Source organism: Dermochelys coriacea, chromosome 2, assembly GCF_009764565.3.
Source record: "Dermochelys coriacea isolate rDerCor1 chromosome 2, rDerCor1.pri.v4, whole genome shotgun sequence".
In the NCBI taxonomy this organism is placed as follows: Eukaryota; Metazoa; Chordata; order Testudines; family Dermochelyidae; genus Dermochelys; species Dermochelys coriacea.
Window position 1 is genome coordinate 225,014,159 of NC_050069.1, and position 15,765 is coordinate 225,029,923.

Below are 15,765 nucleotides of genomic sequence, written 5' to 3' on the forward strand. Positions count from 1 at the left end.
TAAAGAAATATATGCACCAACATTGGATAACATATTCTTACCAGCTAGCATAAAAGTAGTTTTTATTAAAGTTACTCTAATTTTGGGGATGTATCAAAGAGTTGCTCAAACTAACATCCAATATCTTTCATAAATGTAGACTCCAAAATATTGGCAAAGATTTTGGCAAACAGACTTAAAATGGTCCTCTCGAGCATTATTCACCCTATCCAAGCAGAATTTATTAAAAATCAGTTGTCATGTAATAATGTGAAACAGTTGTTAAATATAATTGCTTTAGGCAAGAATAAATTAGAGCCAATAACCACGGTCTCTTTGGATGCTGAAAAGGCATTTGACAGAACTGGTTGAAATTTTCTCTTCTGCATGTTACAGCGATTACAGTGATTTGGGATGGGTAGTTTCTGACAGGAGTTAATTGGATTGAACTTCGATATAACAAAGCATAGGCATGTGTATCTACAAATGGGATAACATCAAAGCCTTTTAGCCCTGAGAGGGGAACATGTCAAAGATACTCTCGCCTCATTGTCCTATTTTTATAGTCTTAAGTCTCTGACTGCCAAATGCTGAGACTGGGCGACAGGGGATCCATCACTCAATAATTGCCCTTTTCCGTTCGTTCCCTTAGAAGCATCTGGTGGAAGACAGGATACGGGGCTGGATGGACCACTGGTCTGACCCAGTATGGCCTTTCTTATGTAGAACCACTGACTGCAGCAATTTGGCAATAATACTCACTGTTTACATGCCAAAATAGGTGAACATTAATATAAAGAACTAATATAAGCTAACAACACTTTACTGCTCATTGCAAAATTAGAACAAATGGTTCCATCAACATCTAAAACTTGTCAGAGAATATAGATCATTGGCTAATTACAAAATAAACTGGACTAAGTTAGAAGTTTGACCAGTCTCCAGTGACTGCATCAAAGTATACTTTGGGAGGGAATCCCCTATGTGCTCCAAAGGGCTTAAAGTACTTGGGTTTAAAATATTTGTTTTAGTACTTTTAAATAATGTTAAAACTGTTTCATTTTTAAAAGTGACATGAAAATGACTTAAGTTGATAGGTACATCTACAATTTAGATTATGAGGGAAAATAAATCCCATAAAGATGAATGTGCTTCCAAGATCATTAGATTCTTCACTGGTTTGCATCTTGTATAGTCATTCAAACTTGTGCAAACTGAATTTGATTCACCAGAGAGTTTATCCCAATTTTGTGCTACTGTAGTTCCATTGAAACCAAATTCACTGTGCTCTTTTCAGTTTGTATCAGAACTACTGAGAATCATTAGTGTTATATTAGTGAAAAATTGGACTAATGGTGTGATTAGTCAGGCCCAGTGTGTACAAAGTGGGTGTAAAAATGCTACCCTGCTGATTTGGTAAAATTTTACACTAAATGGCTATCAAAGATGCAAGAGAATGGAGACTCAGGCCCTATCTGTATGCACTGGCTAACTTTAAAAGATTCCATGTAATACTTCACAGAATCTAAAAAATAATTGATAATTCCCTAGTGGGATTGAGAATCCTCAAATTCAAGCGGATAGTTTAAAGGTGTGTATTGTTTTGTAAAATTAAGACCTATCGTATCATAGATGATGGTTGCAGGACTGGGAGACTCCAGATTTGGCTCTAATAGAAAGAGATTATCTTGAGCCTATGCCTCTGAAATTAATTTTGAACTGTATACATTATAGTCCAGATTTGCTATTGTAAACCACTCTTTTTGTGATCCTCAGTTTTGGCACAAAGGCGCTAGTAAGCAGTTGGATCTCCAGCTATTCTCCTGCAGGTAGAGTGGTTCTCAACCCACAGCCTGTGAGCCGCTTATTGCCCAATCAGCACACAGCTGTGGCCCATGTGACATCCTCAGGGCCATACATGCAACCCACAACGGTAAATAGACTGAGAACCACTGTCTCAGGAGCCACAGGCTGCTCTAAGATGTGCTGATCCCAGCATATAACCAGCCCTAGAAACAGGGAGTGACAATCTGTGCAACATCTCCTCCAGTTAGCTGCACCCAACTGATTCTGAACATAGTAGAGAATCTGAAGCCATGCCCATTTGTACTCTCAGCTTGGTATAATAATGCAGACAAGAAGTAAATGGCTTTCACTGACTAAACATCTGAAATGTGAAGTCTTCAGAAATCAGAGTTCCATGGATTCTTGATGTAATCATCTCTCACTAAAAGCTTGATTCACAGAGAGGTTTTGGAATTTAGGCATCTATTCTCTGGCAGGTATTTGTTATGGTTTCAAAAGAAATACCTGTTGCCTCACAGAGATTTTCTGCTAAGGCTTTCAGCATAACAAAGGTCTAAGATCACAAAATTCTCATGAGGAAGCAACCATCCTAAAATCGTATTAGATGAACCAGCCTCAGTTTATAATCTATCTAAAATACCAAAATGAATATAAATAGGGCAGAGCATGACACAGAGAATCCAACAAACACGGTCAAGTTGGAAAAACATGCTGATGGCCTTCTTACCTTCAGCTGTCCTTCTAAATCAAGCCTTTAACATACAATTATACATGTATTTTTAAATCATAGACTGTTGCTAATTTTAAATATCACTGAGTATGTGGATACTTATGGGCCAAATCCATCCCTTCTGAAACTTCACTGAAGCTAACATATTTGGCATGGAATGAATTTGGCCCCTTAGCTTTAATCCAGTGAAGGTAACCTGACTTGAAAATTATCATGAGTTCTGATTTCTGTAGTCTCCTTGTAGAGCCTGGCTGGCTGTGCACAACACATACATTACAGTCTCCAGTACTTATTGCACATGAATGCAAATGAGAAACTGGTAAAGAGACAGTCAAAGGATCTTTTCATTGTACAGTCACCATTTGAATGCTCTCTCATAAGGTTAGTTCCTGACATCATAGCTCAGAAAACAGTTTGAGTAGAGTCCAGGTGCTGCTGGACAGTTCAAACCTTACTCCGTATAGTCATATAGCAGTTTTCCAGATATGAACTCCAGACAGAAAGATTGCTTTATTGGCTGTGGAAGTCGAAATAAAACCAGTATACTTGGTTTGTATGTACTTCCATTCTAGACACAAATAGTAAAGCTAAATAAGGTCATATCAGTCAAGTGATTAGGAAGACTGATCTTATCAAGAAATACATCCAATTTAATTTAATCTCTAACAAAAGATACCTTAATAAATAATAAATAAATAATAGTAAGGCAGGGTTGTTTTCCCCTTTAAGGCCAGGGAACCTGGAGCTAACTCACCCTGTTTGAGTCACACCCAACTGGGAAGGGGTCAGGTGGTCCTTAAAGGGCTGATGAACTCATTTAGAAGCGGGAGAGCTGGCCCAGAGTGGGAAGTTTCTGAGCCTTTGTTGCTGGCATTGGTCAGGGGAATACTTTAGGAGCTTTTGTCTGAATTAATAAACTGTGCCATGAAGGAAAGGCATGCCAGAGAGTTGGGTGTAGTGTTTGTCCTTCCTGGGCTGAGGACCCAGGCCAGCAGCCCTACAAGCATAATACCACAATCATCTCTAGCTGACCACTTCTTGACTAGCCTGGAACATGTTCTTCACACAAGTGACCAACTGCACTTACCCAATGGGGGTTGAAGTCTAAGGCCTGGTCTATACTACAAAGTTAGGTCAACCTAAGTTGACTTGCATCAACCTAATTCTGCAGGTATTAGCCCCAAAATTTGTCTCCCAGCGATGTAAGCATCCCATTACAGTGATGCAATAACACCACCTCCCCAAACAAAGTTGAGCCACTTTGGTTGATGCAGTGCGAGTGTAGATCCTGCGTGACCTATGTTGATGTTAACAGACTTGCAGCAGCTGTCCTATAATTCCCCTGCCCCTGCAACAGGGCCACTCTGGCCACAATTTGGAACCCCACTGCCCAGGGGCCACAGACACCAGAAGACCACCCCCTCTTGAAGACACCTTTCATGTTTTTGAACTACCTTCTCCTGGTGGCCCACCTTGGTGAGTGCACCTACCAGGTGTACTCCAAGAAGTACTGGATATCCAGACCTGTGGAGAGAAGAAGCTGTTCAATCACAGCTCTGGACCAGCCATAGAAACATTGACCTATACAAGCAGATTGTACAGGGGATGCTGGCAAAGGGACATGACAAAGATCAGTAGCAGTGCAACATGAAAGCAAAGGAACTATACCAAGTATACCAGGAGGCGAGGGAGGAATACAACAAATTTGTGGTGCACCACAGATCTACTGCAGGCCATATTCCACAGGGCTCCCACTAGTACTCTGCATTTGACTGTGGGCGCTTTGCAGGAGCCTGAGGTGCAGACCCCTACCACGAACAGGGTGGGAGGGGTGCACAGCACACCAGTGCGTTCACACCATGCTATGAGCCAGGAGCCGTTTGAAACTCCTCTGGAATCGAGACAATCCTGCCAGGAAAATGCAGATGAACCCACTGATGAAGGGGAAGGAACCTTGGGTAAGTTTGTACAGGAATTATTCCTTTATAGTAATTTTTTCCCCTTTTTGTTCCCTGAAAGCTCATCTCCTTCCCTCCCTCCCCCCTCCCAGCTTCACCATTTATAAATGGCACCCATCCCATCCACAGCTTTAGAGAACAAAGACATTGACTTTTGACTAATTACTTACTGGTATAATGTTAGACAATATAGTGTTAGATAATACAGACAAAAGTATGGCAGTCCAGATACATCAGATCTGTGTCCTGTGCATGCGTAGAGGTAGGAGAAACAGAGGTAGAGTCAGTGTCCACTTTTCAATTCTTTGGGTTTTTTGGGCTAAGAAGTGAGAGCCATGTGGAGTTCTCTGTTTATCTGAATAGGGATGTCCCTTTTATCCTCTTGAGAAAACGTGATGAAATCCTCTACCAAACATTTCTAGGTATGGTAGCCTTGTTGCTTCCCCCATGATAGGAGACTTCCCCATGCCACTCTGTGATGAGTTCAGCTGGGACCAATGAAGTAAGCAGGCTAGCAGCATAGGGGCTAGGGAGGCTTCAGGATGCCATTAACATCTGGGTTCTCTGTGGCTTTGTCACCCTCAAAAGTGAGATATCAGTCAAGATCACCACTGCCAGTGAAATGTTGCTAGTATTCACTGCACTTGCCCTCTGACCATACCTACTCACCATTGTTTAAGCTACAAAGCAGAGCTGTCACAAAGCATTCCAAAGCTAACATGACAATTAGCATCTCTAAGGTATTTATCAGAATAATGCAAAGGAGTTCTGAGATATATCTTTCCCTTCCTGTTGTGACCATAAATCTAATGGTGTATCTGTCTGTTTTAATCAGTAGCCTCCGAGATTATGCCCTTTCTGTAGGTCCCACCTCTAGGCCTGCTGAATGTCTGACCCTGATCAGGAAGAGAAAGAAGTGAAGTAGGGAGGAATCAATGAGCTCCATCAGCCCTCTACAACCTCATGCCAAACACCGGGCTTGGAGGGGCCATGTGACCAAGACCATGGAGAAGGACCAAGAATGGAGAGATTGGTTGCTAAAGGAAAAGGACTGAGAGGCACATTGGGAAATGCACCAGGACATCAATGATCTGCTCAGGCAACAAACACAAATGTTCCAGAACGTATTAACCTACATGCCTAAAGACCACCAATCCCGCATCCTTTCCAGGCATTGAAGAATGCCATGGACAGTGGTGCCTGTACCCCCAACTCAACAGATGGCATTATGAGGTGCACTCATACCCCTACCACTTCACGCTTGTTAAAAACAAGGAGAATCACAGCTACACATAGACGGACCTGTGAAAACCACAGGATCATGCAATACTTGTTTCATCCAATTTTGGACTAGAGGTTTTAAAGTATGGGGTTCAGCCTGTTTCACTATTGCTAGTTGTTTTTCCCCTGGGTTGGTGGTGGTGGTTGTTTTCCCCCACTTTTGCTGTTTCTTTGCACACAATAAAGTTCTATATTTGGAACTCTGGGTATATTTATTACTGTACATCAGACATTACAGAATTCATAGCTGTAGGTAGTAAACAACACATATACAAAAAATTTTTTAAACCAAGCAGTACAGAAATTATACCAGGATTCAATGACATCTCTGCTTGCAGCTTTTTGAAAAATCCTGTGTTCTTAAAGATGTAAGTGTAATGCACCTTCCCTGACCAGCCAACAATGATTTCAGTGAAGCATCCCTATTAGCAATCCAGTGTGATCACTACTTGCTTTGTCTCTGTCAATACAGTTCTGATTTTGGTGTCCCTGAACCTGAGGGCTAGGGCAAGGTTGGCACACAGATCCAAGAATGTGGCCTTTCACATCTGAAAGTTTTGCAGCCACTGCTCATCCCAAACCTTCGTTACAACGCAATCCCACCAATCCCCGCTTGTTTCTTAGGCCCAAAAGCAGCAATCCACCATGTGGAAGTGCTCTGTGAATGCCAGCAACCAACTGGCATTTTTTGTTGTTGTGTCCATCAGCCTCCTTGAACATCTCTGCATCTTCCTCCTTGCATACCTGGTTGTAATAGTACTCATTCAAGTTCTGCAAATACAGAACAATAATGCCTCTTGTATTAGCAATCCTCATGAGAATTACACTGAGCTGTGTAGGATCCAGGCTTCTGGCAGAGAGATGGCAGAGACTGAAAATCGGTGCACAGGACTGTGGTAGGTTTTAAAAATGTGGGGAAAATTATGAAATGATACAGGCTTTAATGGAAGTTGGAAACGTGACCCCTAACTCCCAGAAATTCCTGGAAGAACCAGGGCCTTCCCAAAAAGTACTTCAGAAATGTCCCACACACTTTAACTTTTTGAATCTCCAATGTCTACTGTCATTAAATAATGTCTGTCTCCGCACACACTCTAGAATTTTGTGCAACTGTGAAAATTTAATTAGATAAAAATAGAAAAAAGCTTAAATAAACGTCATTATCATCTAATAAAATTATTTAAAAATTGAATTCTGCCAAGCCTACTTAAAAGTTATGGTGGCATAACTACATCAGTCAGAGGTGTGAAAAAAACCACACGCCAGACTGACATACCTAAAATGGTGGCAACCGTTAATCTCAAAAGAGGATGATGTAAGCACCAAGCAGTTTAGTTACTGTGTGTCATGCTGCAGCACTGTGATTGGCTACAAAAAGTCCAGTTGTCAGGTGACAGTTCTTGCCACAAATAGTGCAGTCATAATAGAGGATAAAGTCAGTGCATCACTAGCAATTGAGGCCTGCTTTCCTTCTTCACTTTCCTTGCTCTCAATTACCTCTCTTAAGCCTCTTTGTCTCCCTACCACTGTGCAGCCCTCTGGTGTGGCCTGTTGCTAGGTGCATCTTACCAGCTTGCCATGTCAAAGTTGAAAGTTTTCAAGTCACTCTTACAAATGTCCTGGAATCTGAGCCTAGCTCGGCCCAGGTGCCTTGGAGCATCCATAGTTCTCCATGGGTTAGCTGTGCCAACAAAAATCCCAGCGTAGATGCAGCTCTGTCAACAGAAGTGTTCTGCTGTTGACGTTGCTAATTAATGTCATTTGGGGAGATGATCGTACACTGACAGAAAAACTCCTCCTGTCAGTGTAGGTTGTGCCTACACTAGGGGCGTATGCTGGCATAGATTCTTTAATGTAAACTTAGCCAAAGTGAGCTCTTAAGCTCCTCTAATTCTTCTGAAATGAAACAAAATACAGTTTTACTATTGACTAGAGCTGATAGAAAATGTTACAAAGACTGAGAGAATGAATCAGACTATTAAGAAAATAAAGTGTCAAAGTAAGAGTTCATTCCAAGGTCCAGCTGGATCTCAGAACTTTGCCTCAAGTCAGACCTGTGCTGGAGTTAGATAAGTTCCTGACATTTCTATGTATCCTTGAGCAAGTCACTTAGGGCCTGATCCAATGCCCACTGAAGCCAATGGAAAGATTCCCATTGACCTCAGTGGGCTTTGGATCAGGTTTGTAAATTCTGATCACACTTACTCTCATGTAAATCCAACCTCCATAGGCTTCAGGGAGGTGATTCTAGAATGACTTGTGTCAGAACAATGTTTGATCCCCTCTGCCTCATATTCCCCCTGTGTAAAATGAGAATAATGAATTTAGCCTAAAAAAACCCCTAATGTTTTTCAGGCTCTTTGAGCTCCTCAAATGGAAAGTGCTATAAAATACAAGTGCAAAGTATTACTACTATTGTTGCTTAAGCCCTAATCAGACTTCAGCATAGATGGCTTGCTCCTGCAAGGGGCTGAGCAGTCCGGCCCCAATCCAGCACAGCACTTAAGCACATACCTAACTTTAAGCAAAGAGTAGTCTCAGTGAAGCCACTGGGATTATTCACATGCTTAACATTAAGCACATACTTAAGTGCTTTGCTTGCTCAGGGTTGGACTGCTCACACCTTGCTGGAGAGAGCCCATAAAGACTTGCCTGACTTGTGCCTGATGCAGGCACAAAGGCTTGAAAAAATAAATGTTAATGCACTGAAGGGTAATAAATTCATAAAGAGTTATGAGGTGAAGTTCTGCAGCACAGCTGCCAGGAACACCTGCTGAGCCAGCTGGCCTCAAGGAAGCTAGCCATCTGTCTATAGTCAGGTTTATGGTCCCCGGAGCACAGACTTCAAAGTATTCTGGTCTCTTCCCCAATATATTCCCAGTAATACAAATAGGACTAATTAAGGCTTTACTGTCCTGTTTTCCTTAATTTTAAATCATTATAATGACATTATGTGAATGTTTGTTCTCCAAAATAAAAGGTAGGTTTGGGGTGCCCAAGACAGAGTTCATTGGAAATGTGAGATGTCCATGAATCTAAGTAGACTTGGATTCCCCTGACAAATAAGCTACTATCAAGATAGAGGTTTATATCCTGAATGTCAGATTTTAAAGACACTATCAAATGTCAACAGGAAAAACTGGACCTTAATTTTTAAGCTGTAAATATTTTCTTCTTATCCTCAGCTCAGCACAACCACCTAAGCCAGGAGATGGGATCTGATGCCCTTGAAGTGTTCCTTTATGGAGACCATATGAACTGAGGTCTCTCTACTCTGTTCAGCTCAACTCCAAGCGACATGGGGGCATAGGTACTGGAACTAGAGATGCTGCCACACCCTCTGTCTTAAAGTGGTTTCCATTATATACAGGATTTACCATTTGGATCAATGGCTCTCAGCACCCCCACTATACAAATTGTTCCAGCACCCGGAGGGAACCCATTGTCTGTGGGCAAAAAGTGTCATCTATTTGAAAAGTGCAGAAGTTTATATATAAGAAAACATTTTGCTATGTTGGAAAGACTTGATAGAGTGAATGTACATTGTACTAAAAAGCTCAAGAGAAACTAGGAAAAAAAAAGTCAGAATAGCCTTGGAGTAATTAAAGAGGGTGCTTATGTGTGAATCACAATGTGTCAGTGGCAAAACAAATCAGTGCTCTTATTTCTATTGTGATACAGCATGGCCAGAGGGCAGCAGGAGAGTGTTAGAAGGGAGCCTTATTCCCTGTAGAGGGAAGAAAGTTTGCTATAGATTAATTAAAGCACCTGAAGCCAGTCACCTTATAAAACCCCCCTGCTTCAATCAGACGAGGGAGTTGAAGCAGAGTGGATTGGTGTTGGAGCAGAGAGCAGTTTGGAGGAGTTGAAACAAAGTGGATTGATGTTGGAGTAGAGAGCAGTTGAAGCAGAGTGGATTGGTGTTGGTGCAGGGAGCAGTTTGGAGGGAAGCAGAGGAGAGTTTGGAAAAGTGCTGTGGTGGACTAAGAAGACTAAGACCCTAGGTAAAGGGACACCTGGTTTGTGCAGAGGGAGGGAAGGAAGCCCCACAAGCTGAAGGGCAGGAGAGGGAAGTAGTCCAGGAGAAGGAATCGCTAGTTCAAGCGGTTTATCGCTATCCCTAGGGCCCCTGGCTGGGATCCGGAGTAGAGGGCAAGCCTGGGTCCCTCCCTCTCCACTCCCCTCCTCTAGGACACTAGCGGGGCAGTTAATATCCCAGTTCAGGAGTGAGAAACTGTGCCCTGAACCCTCCCCAAGAAGAGAAGGCATGCGACCCATCAAAGTAATGCTGGCAATTTGCCACACTATTCAAAGGGACTAGGGAAGGGAGAGAGTTGTGACAGTTCACTATAATCTTTAATTTTTAAAATTGCCATGTAGAAGAGCCTGATTTGCCATTGTGTTAGCAGGTTTACACTTATGTCAGTGGAATCACAGAAGTATAAATTTAGTGTAACAGAGTGGTGAGCCAGGCCCTTTACAGTTTTTATAACTTGAGTGCCATATAAATTCCAAACAGTTGCCAGGGTTACTCCATATTTAATCAGTATTAAGAAAAGGCAGAGGAATCATGGTAGTAAAATCCCACATGACTTGCTGCTGTTTTCAGTTAAAATATGCACCATGTTGTGGCAGGGACTTCCAGGGGCCCTTTTTTTTTTTTCTTTTTTTTCCCCCTGGTAGTCTCTGCCATCTTCAAAGCAGGATGCAGTTCTCTCCAGAGCTCTTCAGCACTATTTCATGTATCTGTCAAGAGGGTCACTGAAGAAGGCTGTGTGCACAGCTTTTAAAGCATTTTCCCATTCTTCTGGCCCATTACTAAGGGACTAAGCTCAGGACTCAGTTTCAGATTTCCCACATGACTCCTATTGGTCTGGCAGGCTTGCCCTAACTCCTCTTCTTTTTTCTAATGAAATTGAAATAAACTCTGTCCCCTAATGATTTATATTGAACTGCTGAGAAATCCCACTTCTGTGCCCCTGTCACTTCAATTGGTTGCATCTTCCAAGAAATACTAAGAGCTTCCTCCGTGCCTCTGATCGAGATCCACACCTATCACTAGCTACAGCCTGCCTTTTTCTTAATTAGGTCCATAAGCCCACAAAAGAAAATGTTACAAACAATCTCTCTTCCTGTTCGGGGATCTCTTCTTACTGTCTGAGTAATTTAGCAACCCCAGAACCAAGAAATGATTCCAGAGAGGAAACCTTATAAGAGAGTTAAACAATGTCCAGGTCCTATATGATGGAGCATCTACCAGAGAAGCCAAATAAAACTAGGGTTATAGAGTATTGTTTATAATGAGGAAGTTCAGGGCAGAGTTTTAAAGTGCAGTAATAGTTTGAAAAATGACTGTGTGGGGTTAGTTGCACTTGGAGCTATATTGTAACTTTTACAGTCTGTAAGAAGGGGAGCATGTAGCTGTGCCAGGCGAGGAGCAGACTGGAGAACCAATTGTGACTCAGTCACAATTGGATACCCCACTCCTTATTTGCTCGTGGGAGGGAGTAAATTTTTTTCTCTCTCACTTTTGTGCAGCTGCATCTTCCCCACCCGGTGCCTGGCCAGCTATCCTTGCCAGTAAGTAGGACGGTGAAGCCAAGGCTCCTCCCACTCCACACACCACTACATGCCCTTCCTCCACTCTTGTTGTAGCAGGAAGTATTTAGCAAGTTGTCTCTGATCTTTCTACTGCAGCTGACGTCACAATCTGAGCAGGGCTCAGAAAGGAGACCTTATTCCTCTGTCTGGATGAATAAAGTCTGTGACAGTCTAGCCCAGTGGTTTTCAACCATTTCTCATTTGCGGACTCCTACAAATTTTTGACTGGAGGTGTGGACCCCTTTGAAAATCTTAGACATAGTCTATGGATCCCTAGGGATCCATGGGCTACAGGTTGAAAACCACTTGTCTAATCCACAACTATTAAATTTGCTCCATTGACAAGTTGAAAAAGAAGCTTTGCAACTGCAGATACTGCAGAGTCGCATGTGACCTGAGAGTCAAGCTGGGTACTTTTGGACCTGCACAGTAATGATAATACAGATTGTGCAAATGGAATATAGTTAATGGTTTTGCTAATGTTGCACAAGCAAGGACAAACTTCAGCTTGCTCTCCCATGCTACGCTAGCTTTTGCTGGGCGAAAAGGAAGAAAGAATAGTAAGAATGAATTTATATGTATAATAAGCACAAGAGGAGATCAAGACAGAAGGTGGGAGTTTTGCCATTGACATCAGTGGAGCCAGGATTTAGAGTTTTTATTGAAAGAGACCCCAGATCCTACTCCAAGCTAAGGCTTCTCTGTACAAAATATGGCATACAGCAAAAATAACTGGTCAGTTATTCATTTATCTAATTAAATTAGCCCAGTATTTTTGTTCCTGAATTATCTGCAAACAGGCTTTGATTTTTACAAAAAGATTGGTAATTCATAATTGTCCAATGAACAGATTTTTTTGTGAACTGTTCACTGTTTGACACTTTGCCTGGCCATCATTGTGTGTAATTGATGGTCTAAGTCACCTGATACTGTTTCTACAGCCTGTTTGGCTAACTGAAACTGTTTAAAACAGGAGAACAAACAGCAAATACTCTTGTTCATGTATAAATATACTTGTTTTATGTGACTAAGGTTCATTTTTATGAAAAAATAGCCATTTTGCCCCTGCCCTCCAGCCACCCCCAGAAAAAACTCTTGCACAAAGTTCCTGAATAAGGGTGTGAACATAGAGATCTTCAGAATTTAAACTTCTGTGCACAAATGCTCTTGTGCAGCCTTCACCCACCTCTACTGATGTCCATATGACAAAGTGGCTACAACAAATGCAACAGACTTCTCCACACTATATTGTTAATGTCCCTCGCGTGTGAATGGTTGGGCCAGATCTAAAGGGTATAAGCACAGTTAAGTTTCCATGATAATTCAATCCTTGAACTCTTCTTTGAGAATGACAAGGCTGCCAGTTAGAGTGTGGTGGTTTCTGTGATGTGGACACATGTCCACTAGGCCCTGGCCAGGAGCCCCTTATTTATTTGGCCATCAAACACATCAGAGGGCAATAAGTTTCTCTCAGCATTGGTCTGTGTTACAGTCAAACTGCCACTTGGAAGTGAAAAGCCATTACCAATGCCAAGAGCCACCTAGTCTCCCATTCAACTCTTCTTTATCATAGTAGAAAGATGTTCTGGAAAAAGAAACTAAAAAACTGGTTTTGTGTATTTCAGAAATACATTTTTACATAGAATAGAATAGTTTTGCTCTGCTCCTAAATCAGATTCTTGACCTTTTTTAGCCCTTGTCTGTACTTGTAGATAAAAATGAACAGAGAAAAACAAACAACATATTAAATTCTACAAGGAGACCCTGACATATCTTTTCAGACCAAGAGAGAGGAAATGCGCTTTGTTACTTATGATTTACTTAGCTCAGCTTAAACTGGGATGTGGAGAAACTATTGTTTGCCAAGAGAGAGAAGGAAGATGACTTGTATCAAATACACTATATTCATAAACAATCAGTGATGTTCTTTGCTTTAAATAGTATTACTTTGATGGTCCCAAGAGAGCGTCCTTGAATGCTCATCCCTTCCTCTGCCCATCAATGTAAAAGCTTCATAGGGTTTAAATTAAGTAGGTGCAAATGCTCCATACTGAAACAGTCTGGGGCAGGAGGAGAGGAAATGAGCCACCCAGAGAGTGTTCTGTCAGCCCTGATCTTCTTGGAAAAGCAACTGATTTAATATTTGCAGCTGCTGCTAACAAACACACAATCTGTGTCTTTATAACTTGGTTTTACTATATGTCAAACCACAACTGCAAATATTTCCATTTAAATAATGCAAGCGCAATCTGATATGGTTAGTCGCCTCACTTTATTGCTGTTTTATCGCCCGGCTCAGCCGGGGCTCCTTTGAGTGGGTGGTGCTGCCACAGAAAATTGCCAAATCAAAACTATCATAATTATTTGATTTACTCAATAAAGCAATCTAACAATTTATGTAAGTTTAGAACTACTAAGTGATTATTTACAAAACATTATGTTGCTATGGGATTCTTTCTGCTTTATTCATTGAGATCCTCTAATTCAAAATCAGTGACACACCATTTTCCCATTTTAAAAAGCAAATCTTACCTGCATGAAAGAGCAAATTTAAAACCCCATACTGCCTGAGAATAATGTTTGTTTTATTGGTATTATACTAAGGGCAAAACTGTGTCCTCCAATGCATCTGTGCAACTCTTACCGAAGTAAGTAGGAAGGTGCAAGCATTTGACTAACACGGTTTGGTCTCCTTTGGTGTACATCTATAACTCTCATTAATGTGCATGAAAGTTACATAACTCAGTGGAGAAACCAGGGCCCAGCCTAGAGATGGGGGAAATATTAGAATCATACTTAGGAACATTCAAATTTTTGAATTCATGGATCATCTGAACATACAACCATGCTTTTTGTGAAATGTTCCATGTCAGCAGAAAATGTCACTGTAATTGGATATTACAGTTTTTGCATTATCTGGATGTCAGTAAAAACAGAGGCAAGTTTTTTTTTGTGCATTTCAAATTTTGAGCTGTGATTAGTCACATAGGGGAAATCGCATGGTATTTCTTCTGGTTTCTGACTGGCTTCGTTTACCTCCTTGGCTGTGTTCAAGATAGGTTTGCAGAAGATATTTTGATTTATTTCTCTGAAGAAGTGGGGCTGCAGCTTGCTTGCTCTCTGAACTCATCAGAAAAAAACAGAGCTCAGAAACTTCTCTCATTTGAACTGATATAAATCCAGGGTTACGCTTTTAACTTGCTTTTCTCTAGCAATCGCTCTCCAGATCTCAAGGGTTAGATCTGGCCTGTGTTATACAAGAGGTCAGACTAGATCATCAACAGTGGTTCCTTCTGGCCTTGGAATCAAAGAACCTATAAGGTCTGAGTCCTTGATCTCTGTCCTAGACTCCTTTTAGCTAATGGCAGCAGCCTGAAGTGACTAAATGTTGCTGTCTACTGAGTGACAAGAGGAGAACTAGGCTACTTACCTTTGCACCTGACACCAACAAACTCTCCACTCTATGAAAATGGCAACCACCTCCACTCTGAGGACACTGGACAAGGCAGTGTACCTCTCATCAAGGGCAGACAAGAGAGGTCACCAGTCCCCAGAATACAATAGCAGCTACGGGGAGATGGGACACATCTTGGGGGGGTGGTCTGTGACAGGGCCTGTTGTGATGGGTTGTGTGACAATGGAAAACTGCTGGAACAGGGAGTAAGCACTTAATATTTATTAATCAATATTTAATTTGTTTGTCCAAGCCTATTGAGGTTTCCCCATTGCTAAATTAATACATTGCAACTGTAAGGCTGGTTTGCTGTATGCTTTTCAATGGTTTGATTATGGGAAGGCTGGATTACTGCCTGCTCACCTCTTGTTTAAAGGGGGTTATATATGGCAGAGGAGTTTTTGTTTGATGGCATTTGCTAATATGGTTTGACTGGCATATTGTGGTGGTTCTACTGTAATTGTGCCAAGACATGAGAGCATTGAGAAATGTGTGAAAATTGTGTAATATCGGGGATATCTAAAGGAATGAGACAAGACCACATTGTCAAAAACTCCAACTTTTGTACAGCCAGAGCTCTCACAGCAGCTCCTGCCTTCCACAGAGTTGGCAACAGGTAGCACCATGCTCCATAGGAAAACTGTTTCAATCCCATTCCACCAGTTTCTCTCAAACCAAACCCATCAGCAACCCAGCTGCTGGGAGAGAGGAAGCCCATTCCAACCTAAATAAAATTCAGATTATTATTAATAATATGGTGTCAACCATATTCTAGGTGCTTTACACATATGTTTGAAAACCAGGTCCCTTCTTGGAAGAACTTATGGTCTAGACAGACAATTCACAAACACAGACGATGCATATATGGCATGGGAGGAGTTGGGAATCAGTGCAAAGCAATGTGGTTGAATCATGTTGATAAACATGCATCTTGTTAATTCTTCAATTTTTATTTT